The sequence below is a fragment of the Aethalodelphis obliquidens genome, unplaced genomic scaffold (genome assembly GCF_003676395.1).
Source record: "Aethalodelphis obliquidens isolate GAN/ISIS:26980383/991018 unplaced genomic scaffold, ASM367639v1 scaffold76, whole genome shotgun sequence".
Taxonomy (NCBI): Eukaryota; Metazoa; Chordata; class Mammalia; order Artiodactyla; family Delphinidae; genus Aethalodelphis; species Aethalodelphis obliquidens.
The window spans coordinates 4,341,784-4,354,468 of record NW_020838020.1 but is presented as its reverse complement, the minus strand read 5'-3'; the positions used below and the strand labels follow the sequence as shown (position 1 = coordinate 4,354,468).

General features: G+C 34.5%; 1 protein-coding gene across 4 annotated transcripts in view; it reads right to left on the bottom strand.

The window, feature by feature from the left end:
• The window catches only part of PCDH9 (protocadherin 9), a 986,051-nt gene that overhangs the window by 46,364 nt on the left and 927,002 nt on the right, over positions 1-12,685 (bottom strand). The window lies entirely within an intron of this gene.

Genomic DNA, 12,685 nt, shown 5'->3' with positions numbered 1-12,685 from the left:
AATATTATTTTCCATTCATAGAGGCTTGACATCTTCAATTAATTTCATCCCTTTACACACAGTTTTGGACACAGTTGATCACTTCCTCTTTCTTGAAATATTGTATTTTTCTCCACTTGGCTCTGAGAAAGCACCCTCTTGGAGTTCTTCTCTGACATCACTGCCCACTTCCTCTCCAATTGCTTTGTTGCAACTAGTAAGCATTGGAGCATCACAAGGCACAGTCCTTAGTCCTCAGACCTCTTCTCTTCTCTACATTCACTGCAGATGGAATTGCATCTAGTCTCAATTTTCCCTTGTCTCACTCTCAGTAAAGGAAAAATCAATTCTCCTGGTGTCTCAACACAAAAATCTTGTAGTTATTTCATATGACTATCTTTTACTCCACCCCATTTTCAATGCATAATCATATTCTGTGGATCTTTTTAAGAAATCCAAAGTCTGACACTTCTCATAACTCCTAGCACTCTTGTCAAATTGCCCTTACTTCCTACCTATATTATTGCAGTAACCTCCTAACCGGTCTCCAGGCCTCTTGTTTTCTATGTTTATTTTTCAAACAGAAATAGAGTGAATCTCTCAACATTTATCTCAGATTATGTCATTCTTCCCTTCACAACTTTCTATAACTTTCATCTCATTTTAATCATTGGGTCATTGAGAATTTCTATGTTACTTGATAGCTTTAGGAATAGATAATATTATAGACCAAAATGCTGTTTCCCTTTTTACAAAACTTCATGGATAGTCTTTTCTCATTTACATTGTTCCAAATAATACAAGACCAACTGTACATACCCAAGAAGATGGACTGTGTGACCCATAGGATAAATATTATAATATCAATAATGATAGAAATTAATAATAACTATATCAGCAAAAAACATTTTTGAAGAACTTATTCCAGGCCAGATACAACACTAAACACTTCACATGTATTTTCTCATTTAATTCTCTCTGCAACCCCATAATTTAGTCATTAAAATTATCCTTCTTTGGAAGGATAGCCAAGTTTTGGCAGATAAGCTCAGCCTGGCCAGGTGTATCTGGGGCAAGTTCATTTAATAAGTACTAGAAGATAATGGGATTATGACAGGAGTTAATAATGGAAAAGTAACTTGACCCACTTTAGATCTTTATAACAGGAGTCTTCTACCACTAACAATACCAAAAACTACAACTACCACTAACAATACCAAAAACTACAAATACCACTACAATACCAAAAACCTACTACATGAGGTTACTTCTTTCCTTTCTAAGAAACTGGTTGTTCATTATATATCTAGAGCAAGGAATGGGTAAAAGGAGAAAAATGCATGTTTGATTTATAGTTATCTTAAAGGAAAAACACAATGTTTTCTTTAATTGGGTGAATATTTAGGAAATAATGGAAAATAGGAACAGTATTCCAAACTCTCAAGTATTTTTGAGTTCCTCTTAGGTACCAAGCACTGAGCTAAATTAGTTCCTATCACCTCATTTAATCCTCACAATAACCATGCAGAGTATTATTATCCAGATGTTACACATGAAGAAACTACATTTTAAAGAGATTAATTCACATGCCCAAGATCATAAAGCACAAAATTAACTGAATCAATATTCCAAGTTATATTTTCTCAGTGTCGGTCCATTGAAACTCCTCACTATAACAAAATGAAAAACAAAGTGGCTTCACCTTATACATTCTTTTCTTCTATTGCATTCTTTCCCTCATTCTCAAAAGAGCTTCCTAACTTGAATCACAAATTAATAGATGTTCCAATCAAAGATACCTCCTTTGTCACTTTGTCAATCATCTTATCCAGAGGTTTATTTGACATTCCTCATGCTTGTGCCTGTCCTTATTCTTTTTTATACCCTATATAACAGTATTAGTCTGCTCAACAAAATACTACTGCTGCTGTAACAAAATACTATTGGGTGGCTTAAACAACAGAAATTTATTTCTCAGTTATGGAGGCAGAGAAGTCCAAGATCAAGATGCCAACAAGGTAGGTCTCTCATTCTGAAGCCTCTTCTTGTGTCTTGTGGGCAGTTGCCATTTTGCTGTGTGCACACAAGACCTCATTTATTTGCTCCTATGAAGAGAGCAAGCTCTCTGGTGTCTCTTCCTAAAAGGGCACTAATCTTACCAATCAGTACCCCATGCTTATGCCCTCAAACCTTAATTACTTCTTTAGAAGACCCGTCCCCAAATACAGCCACACAGGGGGTGAGGGCTTCACATGTGAATTTTGGAGGGACACAAATATTCAGTCCATAACAACAATCCATCTTGTCATTGGTCTGTATGACGTGTTTTAAAACCAATAGCTGAAATTGTTTCCAGGAGGTTACAACTCCAATATAAAACTGCTAGTTGACACTGATTATCATAAACATCTGGCAACTTACAGGTAGATCACAATGCTATGGAACACTTAAATGGATTCTCCCATTTTGTTCTGTTCATTAAATGATAACCATGACCTAATGCATAGTCACGATCAATACAAATGTACATAGTGGCTATAAAATAGCCTCTCTAACTAGAGAGGGTAATCCTGTATTCTACAGATTTGAAGAGCCAATCAATTAAATGCAAGATAAGGTCAAATACTATTGATTCAAGATTCAATGAAATCCCTTCCTTTACCTTTCTCTCTTTTGATTTTTCTTGTGATCTAAGTATGGTTTCCTTAAAATACATTTTTACAGTAGCTGCACTTACATACTGGTAGAAAGCGAGTTGTTCTCAAAAAAATAATGATTCACTGGCTCTGAAATCAATAGTGTTATAAAACCTTGAAGACACAAAAAGGTTGAAAAATAAAAATATTAATACCTCAACTTCGAGAGCATACTTAAGAAGTAGAATTTTAAGAGATGGCCATTGCTGGCAGGAGTTCATACATCTATTTAGAGAAATGATTTCCTACAGTGTATCTGTGAACGTAGAAAAAAAAATAAGGATAACGTTAATGGTGTGTTTAAGTATCACTCTTCATTCACACACTGATTTTTGACACAATTTCAGATTATTTCTTGAAAGTGCTCTCAGTGCTCACAAGGCAAGTTTTTAAATGTATATTTTACTATTTATTCTGTACCACTTTTGGTTTTACTGACACCTTCTTTTTATCGATACAACCGATAAGGTTTCTAGATTTTTATCTCATAGTCTAAAGTCAATTACTTAATATAATGCTTTTTTAATCTCTGTAGGTACATTTTAAAATGTCTTTGTATGTAAAACTGCATTTCAGGGCTCTGTCTTCATTTGAGTCTCAGATACTTAAGTACATTCCTCTATCTGGGAAATAACTATTTACTGCTGCATTTTTATCTGTCTCCAGGAACTAGTAAATAGAGAATTGTAAATATTGCATACTTGGAAAAATTCCACTTGGCACAAATCAGTCACAAGGTGGCTGAATATTGTGAATGGAAACAACTGGCAAGAAGGGAAATTCTTTTGTTAAAAGACAGCCGCACATAAGTGCTCCACAGTAACATGGAAACAACAATTTGCTTTTGAGGAGCTTTGATAATACTTTAGTGGAAACAATATGCTTTCCTTTTTTACTCATCTTCTTTTTGCATAACCACATGCATATTGAACTTGGTTTATCACAAGCATTTTGAGATGTGATAATCAAACCTTGGTTTGAGAGGGTTTTCTTTCCCTTCTTTTTTTTTTTGGTTTTCACTTTTTCCAAAGTAAAGCTGGAAAATGTAAGATTAAACATTAGGTTCCCTCTGATTTTCCAAGTACAGAGATGTACTCTGTAGTTGGAAGTCTCTTTGAGGTATTTTAAAAAAGAGAGACATTCTTTAATTGTTTCAAAAAGGCATAAATAAAATATGCAGGTACATATTTAACACCACGGCAGCTCACTAAAGATACTCTAATGTGGTCATCTCTTTCTTTTAAGAAGAAGGTGAGTTGTCTTCTGTTTCTTTGCTGGGTTTTGTTTATAAGGAGAAAAAGTTATATGTCTATAAGATCTTGAGAGTTGTATTTTTAAAATCTAATTTCTTCTATCAGTTGCAAAGCTCCTTCTTAGAAAAAAAGAATATTGACACATCTTTTTAATGTAATGAAGTCATGGTAGAAATGGAAAAAGTGTAGAATGGAAAAGAGCTGCAGTGGCTGAAAAAAATGGATTTTCAGGAAATCATGCTTATAAAACAAGATCAAAAATGGAAAGGCTTTCACTTAAACAGAGATAATGTAGCTGTGTAATAAAAATGCCCCTTCCTCTTTCTCTCACCACTAGGGCCCACTGCTCCCATCTCTGCATTTCTATAGCATTTAAAGAATTTTCATATAAACTTGCCTCATTCAATTTTTTCCTGGACATACAGGACAGAATTTATTACCACTGTACTGATAAGAGATTAGTTCACTACATGCCTTGACTCATGCTGTTCAAACCGTAACATGCATACAAATTGCTATAATGCCTATTCTGATGCAGTAAGTCTGGGGTGGGGCCTGAGAGTCTGCATTTCTAACAAGGTCTTGGATGTATCAGTGCTGTGGGTCCATCGACCACACTGGAGTGACAAGGCTAGAGCACAACCTGAAGTCTTGACATTTTCACAATTCAGTCCATCAGCATGTGTACAGATGTGTCATTGCTTGACTGCACATGGTGGTTTCCCACCTGAGTAGCACCCCAAGCCAAGTAATCCCCCAGTTGGATGAGGAAGCACATTCAGTCAATCCTCCTTATTCATGGATTTTGAACTTTCAAATTTGCCTATTGTAACCACAGAGTTACACAAAATTTCTCTGTAAACACAAACATCAATGACCACACTTTTTCAGTCCATCATGGACATGTTCACGCACAGAGCAAAAGAAAATCTGAGTTGCCTGATGTCCATGTTCACAGGGTAAATTTCTGCCTTCTTGTTTCTGCTCTTATACTGTAAAAGAATGTCCTTTTCAAGGTCTACTTACTGCCACATTTTGGGGAACATTTTTGTGCTTTTTGTTGGTGACTTCACTTGTTTAAAATGAGCCCAAGCATAGGGCTGAAGTCCTGTCTAGTGTTCTTAAGAGGAAGAGCTGTGATGTGCCTTTTGGAAAGTGCATGTGTTAGATAAGATTTGCTCAGGCATGAGTTATGGCGCTGTTGGCCATGAGTTCAATGTTCATGAATCAACAATATATATTAAAAAGTTGTCTTTAAACAGAAACACACATAAAACAAGATTATGTATTGATTGAAGAAAATATTGTGACCAGATGCTCATAGGAACCTAACCCTATATTTCCCCAAGGAACAATGATTCAGTGTTGGCTAATTCAGTGTTCCTGGAGACGTCATAGAACAAAACTCCTGCAAATTACAAGAACTGACTATGCCTTCTAAACTATTCTCAGGAGAAAACGTCATTGGAAGTATAGACTTCAAATTGATATCCCCTCTAAGAATATTCATTTTTGGATGTCCACACCAACTGACTTTCAAATCAGATATTTTCAAACTATTTTTAAGCAGTAAAAAACAGTTTATTAAGTGAAAAATTGTATAGAAACCAACAAAGGCAAGATGAAATTGTATTAGAATCAGTGAATTCTTGCCTATTACAGGCAAGATGAAATTGTATTAGAATCAGTGAATCCTACACTCTACAAACTAAAATATTTGCTAATAAAAACCAGTTAGTCAAAACAGAAGTTAAAGTATTGGAGGGCTCCAATATATTAATGATTTGAAAATACAATATGTTTAAATAGTTATTTTAAAAATTACATCCTTAAAACCATACAAACCATACAGCCTTAAAACCATAAAAAGATTTCAAACTGAAATTAAACTTTTATAGAATTTCTGAATTACCTTCACAGAAGTCTTGCATTTTAAAGGTTAGCTTGAAAACCACTCTTCTCTTTAGACATTTGACAAAGTCATCAATTTCTATAATATACTTCCTCTTTCAATTCCTGTCTTTGAGAAACCAAAATCTGTTTTTTTTCAAATCTCTTCTACATGCCCCTCATACAGGTTCATATTTCTTGTTCTACAATTATCATAGCCTGTGCTTGTCTTTCTCAGCAATATTTTCTTTTTTCTTTTTTTTGGCAAGTCTTTTTGCTTCCCCTTACCCCACCCCCACAAAAATGAAGACATTTAAAAGTCATCACTGTATCAAAAACACTAATGTAACTTCTTCACTAAAGGCAAGTAAGACAAAGTGAAAAAGCAGTGTCAGGACCATGATGGCAACTGTATTGGGTCAAGTTAGAGTAAATTAAAGACTATTTCTTAAAATCAAAAAGTCACCCTAGAGTGATAGCCAAAACACTTACCCACTGAACAAATATATGCTAACACCTACTAAGTGAGATAAAGCTCTCTGAAAGAGTTAAATTGCTTATTTGATCCTCACAATATTCCTATGATGACAAGACTATAATATGAGGAGACATGCATAATGCTAGGGTAATTTGCTCAAGGCCAAAAAGTCAGTACATGGCACAGCTGGAAAGCAAGCCTGGCATGTACTCCAAGGTGTACTTTTCCACTCCTCTGTCCCAGTGTCCAGGAAAGAAATAATTAGAGTGATAAGTAAGGTCTATTCCCTTCCACAACAGAACTTGCAGCTTCTCAAAAGAGAACAAAGGGGCTTCCCTGGTGGCGCAGTGGTTGAGAGTCCGCCTGCCGATGCAGGGGACACGGTTTCATGCCCCTGTCCGGGAAGATCCCACATGCCGCGGACCGGCTAGGCCCGTGAGCCATGGCCGCTGAGCCTGCGCGTCCGGAGCCTGTGCTCCGCAACGGGAGAGGCCACAGCAGTAAGAGGCCCGCGTACCGCAAAAAAACAAAAAAACAAAAAAAAAAAAAAAAAGAGAGAGAGAAAAGGAGCAAAAAGTATGATAAAACAAAACATGATCAGGATTTCAGATGAATTAAAAAAGATAAATAAATTCAGAAGACTCATTCAAACTGTTATAAAGAAGATTGCATCAAGATGGGATTTGGTGAATGGGCAAGATTCCAACATGTAAAGAAAGAGAAATGTGACTATAGCAGTTCTATCAAGAGGAGTGGAGAAACATACAACAAAAAGGTAAATGGTTTGAATGAGGACACTGGTGAAATCAGATTTTCTTTTTTTTTTTTTCCTTGAATAAGTTTGACTTGTAACATCCAGTAAGTTTAAGGTGTACAGCCTGCTACTTTAGTATATTTATATGTTGTAATATGATTGCCTGTAGCAATATTTATCACATTACACAATTATAGTACAATGTTACTGTCTATATTCATTATACTGTGCATTGGATCTCTATGGCTCATTTACTACTACATACAAGTTTGTATCCTTAAACACCATCACTCTTCCCTGATCCCCATCCACTAGTAACCACCATTTTATTCTCTGTTTTATACAGGGTTAACTTTTTTCTTTTTATGAAATCAGATTTTCTGGATCAGAGGATTTCTTCAGGGCAATGTTAGGGAAATAAACCTGGAAAGGCTCCTTGTTAGGAAAACTGAATGGTTTCTAGTTGAAGGCAAGGGGTACATTGTCTAATCTAATGGAGATTAGCCACAGATGCCAAAATAAATGAAACAATGTATCAGTTGAGTAGTTTAAACAGCAGGCTCTCAAATCCTTTACAGCCACCCTCAGACTCTTCATGGAAGAAGGTAAATCATAAACATAGGTGCATATTTGACAGCACATGTTAAAACTCCCAGTTGCTAAATTGCAGGCAAAGATTCAACCCCATGGGATTACTTTCTCCCAGATGTCTATTCCTTATACTGTAAGACCACAAAGAAATCAAGAATAAAAATTATCTTGTGATCAATGTTTATTATATCACTGAGCTATACTTTGATTAAAACTCATTTGTATGCTCTCACAAAAATTTCTCTATGAATGAAAAGATGAAATTTATATAACTGTAAACCACTTCTGCATTCCACATTCACCTTTGAATATCAGCACAAATGCCCTCAAATTTAATCTATATCATATACTTTTAGGTTATTTCCTGATATCATTCAGTAAGTTTATCAATGCAGAAAACTCACAAGATTTTAAATTTTATATTCATAGCAAATGGAAAAAAATGTTTGTATAACTAGTATAAAATATTAATCAGTGATATACTCTGAGTAATGTAATATGAGTTGTAATTCTAATTAGAATTAAAATTTGATACTATGTTAGCAATATAATTAAATTGTTTACTAGTATTGAGTTTAGGTTGATGATTATATAATGAAAATACTCATATAATTTCATCATTTCCCTAATACAATGTAAAGTAAATTATTAGTAATTTTAATTTAAACAGAACTACTAATTAAAGGAAAATATTGGTATTATCAGATGTTAATAGAATGGTCATTTTTATATCAGGATGGAACCTTTGGTAGGATTTTAATTATTTTCTGAATTTTTATTACCCTTTCTTTAGAAATAAAGTATTTAAGATATTAGAAAGAATTTATCAGATTTTATATAGCTATTGTTACATAGAAATAAGAATATACATAATATATATACATATTATGCTTTATAGTATATAAATATATATGTATACACATGTACTTTTCACAGTTTGCATGGTAGATAAAGATCCTTCATAAATTCAAAATTGATTTTAAAAGTAGTTAAATTCACTTTTCTATACTGGACAATTAGAAACTCTCATTTAAAAATATTAATCAGTATATATGGAAAACTTTTTTTCATGATGCACACTGATGTTTATGAATGTTGATTTGGATTGAATTTATTTTTTTTATAAACTATTACAAAACTGTTGGCAACTGGATTTCAACATTAGTATAAAACTTGATTATGAAAGAGAATAAGAGAGCAAATCTGTCTCTTCTACACAAAATAAGTGTATTGGTACAATATGGGCTACTTCCATCTTCAATCTAACCGTTAGTTCATTAATATGTTTGTTTACCTATGCTATTTTTCATATGAGGACAAATGACCTCTCCCAAGATGATTTATAATTAAAAGTCCCTAAAATGTTAACATAAAAAATGTCACATTTATTTTCAGGGCTTCTTTTTGGCTACTTTCAAGTATAATCAAGCCTGAGGGATATCAAAGGAGTAAAACAAAACATCTAAAGGAACACGGTTGACATTGAGTGATATGATTTCACAGCTTCATCATAAAGTTGACTACATTTTGATGCCTAAAATTTTAATTCGTACCTAAAAGCCCAAGAACAACATTACATTCCTTATTATATCAGTTTTCCTCTGAAAGACATCTGAGCCATCCTGAAGGTTTCTTAGTTTGAAAGAATGTCAGCATTCCACAAAGGCCGTTCATATTCTTCATTAGCTATAACATAGTTAAAATGTAGCATCTGCAATAAATCAAAGTATTGGAAGATTGCATTAAAACTTATGACAGTTACAGAGTTTGGTGAGTGTTGGTTGTTTTTTCCTCCCAGTATTCTAGGGTCATCATTCATAATAGTGAAAAGTATAACATAAAGAGGAAAAAAAATCAGACATTTCCTAAAAATAAAATAGAAAGCCCTCAGGAGCCCTTTCAGAACAACAATAAAAAGTATTGCTAGCTGTAAAATTTGTAAGCAGTTTCCATCCTGTCGGCACAGGAACAATGAAGATGAATTACCTTCTAGGAGAAACATTGGAGACTGTCTGGTAACGGTGGCAAATCTACTACAGGGAGGACAAAGCACAACTATTTCTTCTGTGTCTTAAATTGAAGGTGTCAGAACAGGAAGATATGAATTAAATGGAAACAAAAGACCATGTTTAGAAATTTTCTCCTTAACCATTCAATTCACTCATTTGGCCACTGTTTGGACTACTCAGTTTTCAGAATCTCTGTATTACTTCTGAGCTCATAAAGACCAGTGCATAATCATATGTGCTAAAGGTCTAAGTATATACACTTTTATACACAATAGAGTAATATGAGTTAGGGTGATGGCAGTTATTTATATCTCTTTCAAATATCTTTAGGTGTGATGGAGAACAAGTTTGAGGTTTGTTTGGCTAGCTGGAAGCAAAGGTGCTTTTGTCTCAGGTGAAAGAACATTTGATCTGCTTGGGAGATATTGGCAGCTGGTAGGAAATGTTGGGGAGGACCCCACAGAGCCCTGCAGAACAGACCTACTACATAGTAACTCATCTGCACAAGAACTAAGAGGCCTGTTTTGCATATGTCCTTGTTTGATGCCCTGGATATTAGTGTCAGAGCTGAAAAGACATGCTGCTAAAATGAGAAAAATGTGGATAGGTGTTGTTTTGAAAAAGCTGACGCCCACCTTAATGGCAGGTTGTAAGTTTAATAACAAACTTTCCACATCCTAAACCAAGGTCAGCATATGCAAAATGAAACTCACACCACAGCAGAAACAGGGAGAGTGTTTATTAAACCTTAACTGTGATTCTCAAAGGATGTTTAGGTGTGCAATATGCCTACCTTCTACTAAAACAGCTTGACTTTTAAATTTAAAACTCAGAGGTTTTCTTCCTTATGTGTTTATGAATGTTAATTAAAAGAGACATCTGATAGTTTGAGCAACTATTTAGAGACTTTATTTGACAGTATTTGAAAGTTGCTTTCCTTTTATGCTGGTATTAAAATTTTCTACCTGTAGTAATGAATGTGGTTTGAGTTAATTGTACATTAAAAATTGAAAGTAATATTTGGTTCTCTGAAAATCACTGAAAATTGCCATAGTACATGTTACAGAGTTTCAGTTATTGATTGCATTAAAGCAGTAGTGGAATTCAAGGTGAATTGAAATAAATGTTAAATGAAGGTACCTTTTAGCCTCATCAATACCTTTCTAATACATCAATTTTTTTGAGCTGGAAGGACAACTAATGGTAACCAAATCTCAAGCAATTACCCAGCAGTAGATATGGTATCTGTTTGAGTACCTAATAATCTCTTAAACTTTTGTTTTTCACAGCTGAGCTAATTTTTGATGGAACACTATTGAGGACAATAGGTCACTGAGAGCAAATGAAGTGGGGCCACCACTGTCTTTCCTCAAGCGTTCTCCCATAGCCTTGCATTGGATGGCTGATGAGGTAATCTGCTTAATAACATGGCCCTAGTGTGTTTCTATTAAGTCAATGGGGCATTGACTATCTACGAAAGCACCACTGGCATCTATTAAGTGGACTGGATCCACAGACCCACAACAACTTTACTCATCCGACAGGAAGAGTTGTGCACTAATCTCATAATTATACCCCTTTCCTCCTGTACTCAGTTCACATTTTGTCTGTTGGCAGTAAAATAAGTATCATTCCAAATATCAATATAATCTTAATTAAATAATTTAAAATGCACAGCTCATAATCTGTGTATGTATGCTGTGTGGACTAAATGTGTATAAATAATTATTAATTCAAATTAATGAATTTTGATGGAAATGTATCTAAAACAATACAGAATAGTATTCATATGGAGCTAGAAATAGGTAAAAATATGATGTAACTAGGTAGTAATAAATTTCTGTCACTAGTTTTTCTTGTTGAAACAGTATTCTAAGATGTCACGCATTTGATATCTCCAGTGTCAGGAAAATCATAGTAAAGATAAGATTTCAAAATTGAGTTCTCACAATAATTTTAAAGCAAGAAAGGAGTAAAACACAAATATCTACTACATAAATTCAATTTATTTTATCTATTGATCACCAGGATGTACAGTTTAAGGTAGAATAAGGTTTGATCTATCAATAGCTCAAAGTAGTGAATTTTTTAAAGGTATATGCTATAGGACGAGTGCACTAAACTATGTGTAGGTTTATGTGCAGTGCTAGCCACTGCCTCCGTTACTGTTTGATCAGCTATCCAAAATTGCACACTTAGCTGCCTAATGCGATACCATCTCTTGGGGTATGTCAAAATTAACATTTTTAAACTTAGAAGAAAAAAAATCTCAATTTTGCAATGTCAGATATTTTAATTGATAAGATTTTGATTAAATTAGGCAGAGTTTTATTTTAAATCCCAGCTCAAGATTTTATATTTATCTTTTTTACTATAATGTCTTTTGGGGAATTGTTGTAGAGTACTTAGTGTCATTAGAATGCACGTTAAATGTGATCTGCATTTCCTCTGCTGTCTTTCAATAAAATTAATCAATAACATTTTCAAATGAATAGAGTTACTTGTGTGTTTTAACAATAATTTAAGGTATTTTTAGAAGTTTAAATTCAGTCTATCAGACTTTCCTGGTGGTGCAGTGGTTAAGAATCCACCTGCCAATGCAGGGGACACAGGTTTGAACCCTGGTCTGGGAAGATCCCACATGCCACGGAGCAACTAAGCCTGTGCACCACAACTACTGAGCCATGCGCCACAACTACTGAAACCCGCATGCTCCAGGGCCAGCATGCTGCAACTACTGAGCCTGCGCACTGCAACTACTGAAGCCCGCATACCTAGAGACTGTGCTCCACAACAAGACAAGCCACCACAATGAGAAGACCGCGCACCACAATGAAGAGTAGCCCCTGCTTGCTGCAACTAGAGAGAAAGCCCGCGTGCAGCAATGAAGACCCAATGCAGCCAAAAATAAATAAATAAATTTATATAAAAAATTTAAAAAATAAATTCAGTCTATTAACTTAAAGCAAGTTATTTCCCAATGATTTATAAACATAATGGAAATGTATCTTTTAGTCAAAATTGTTGTTTCATAG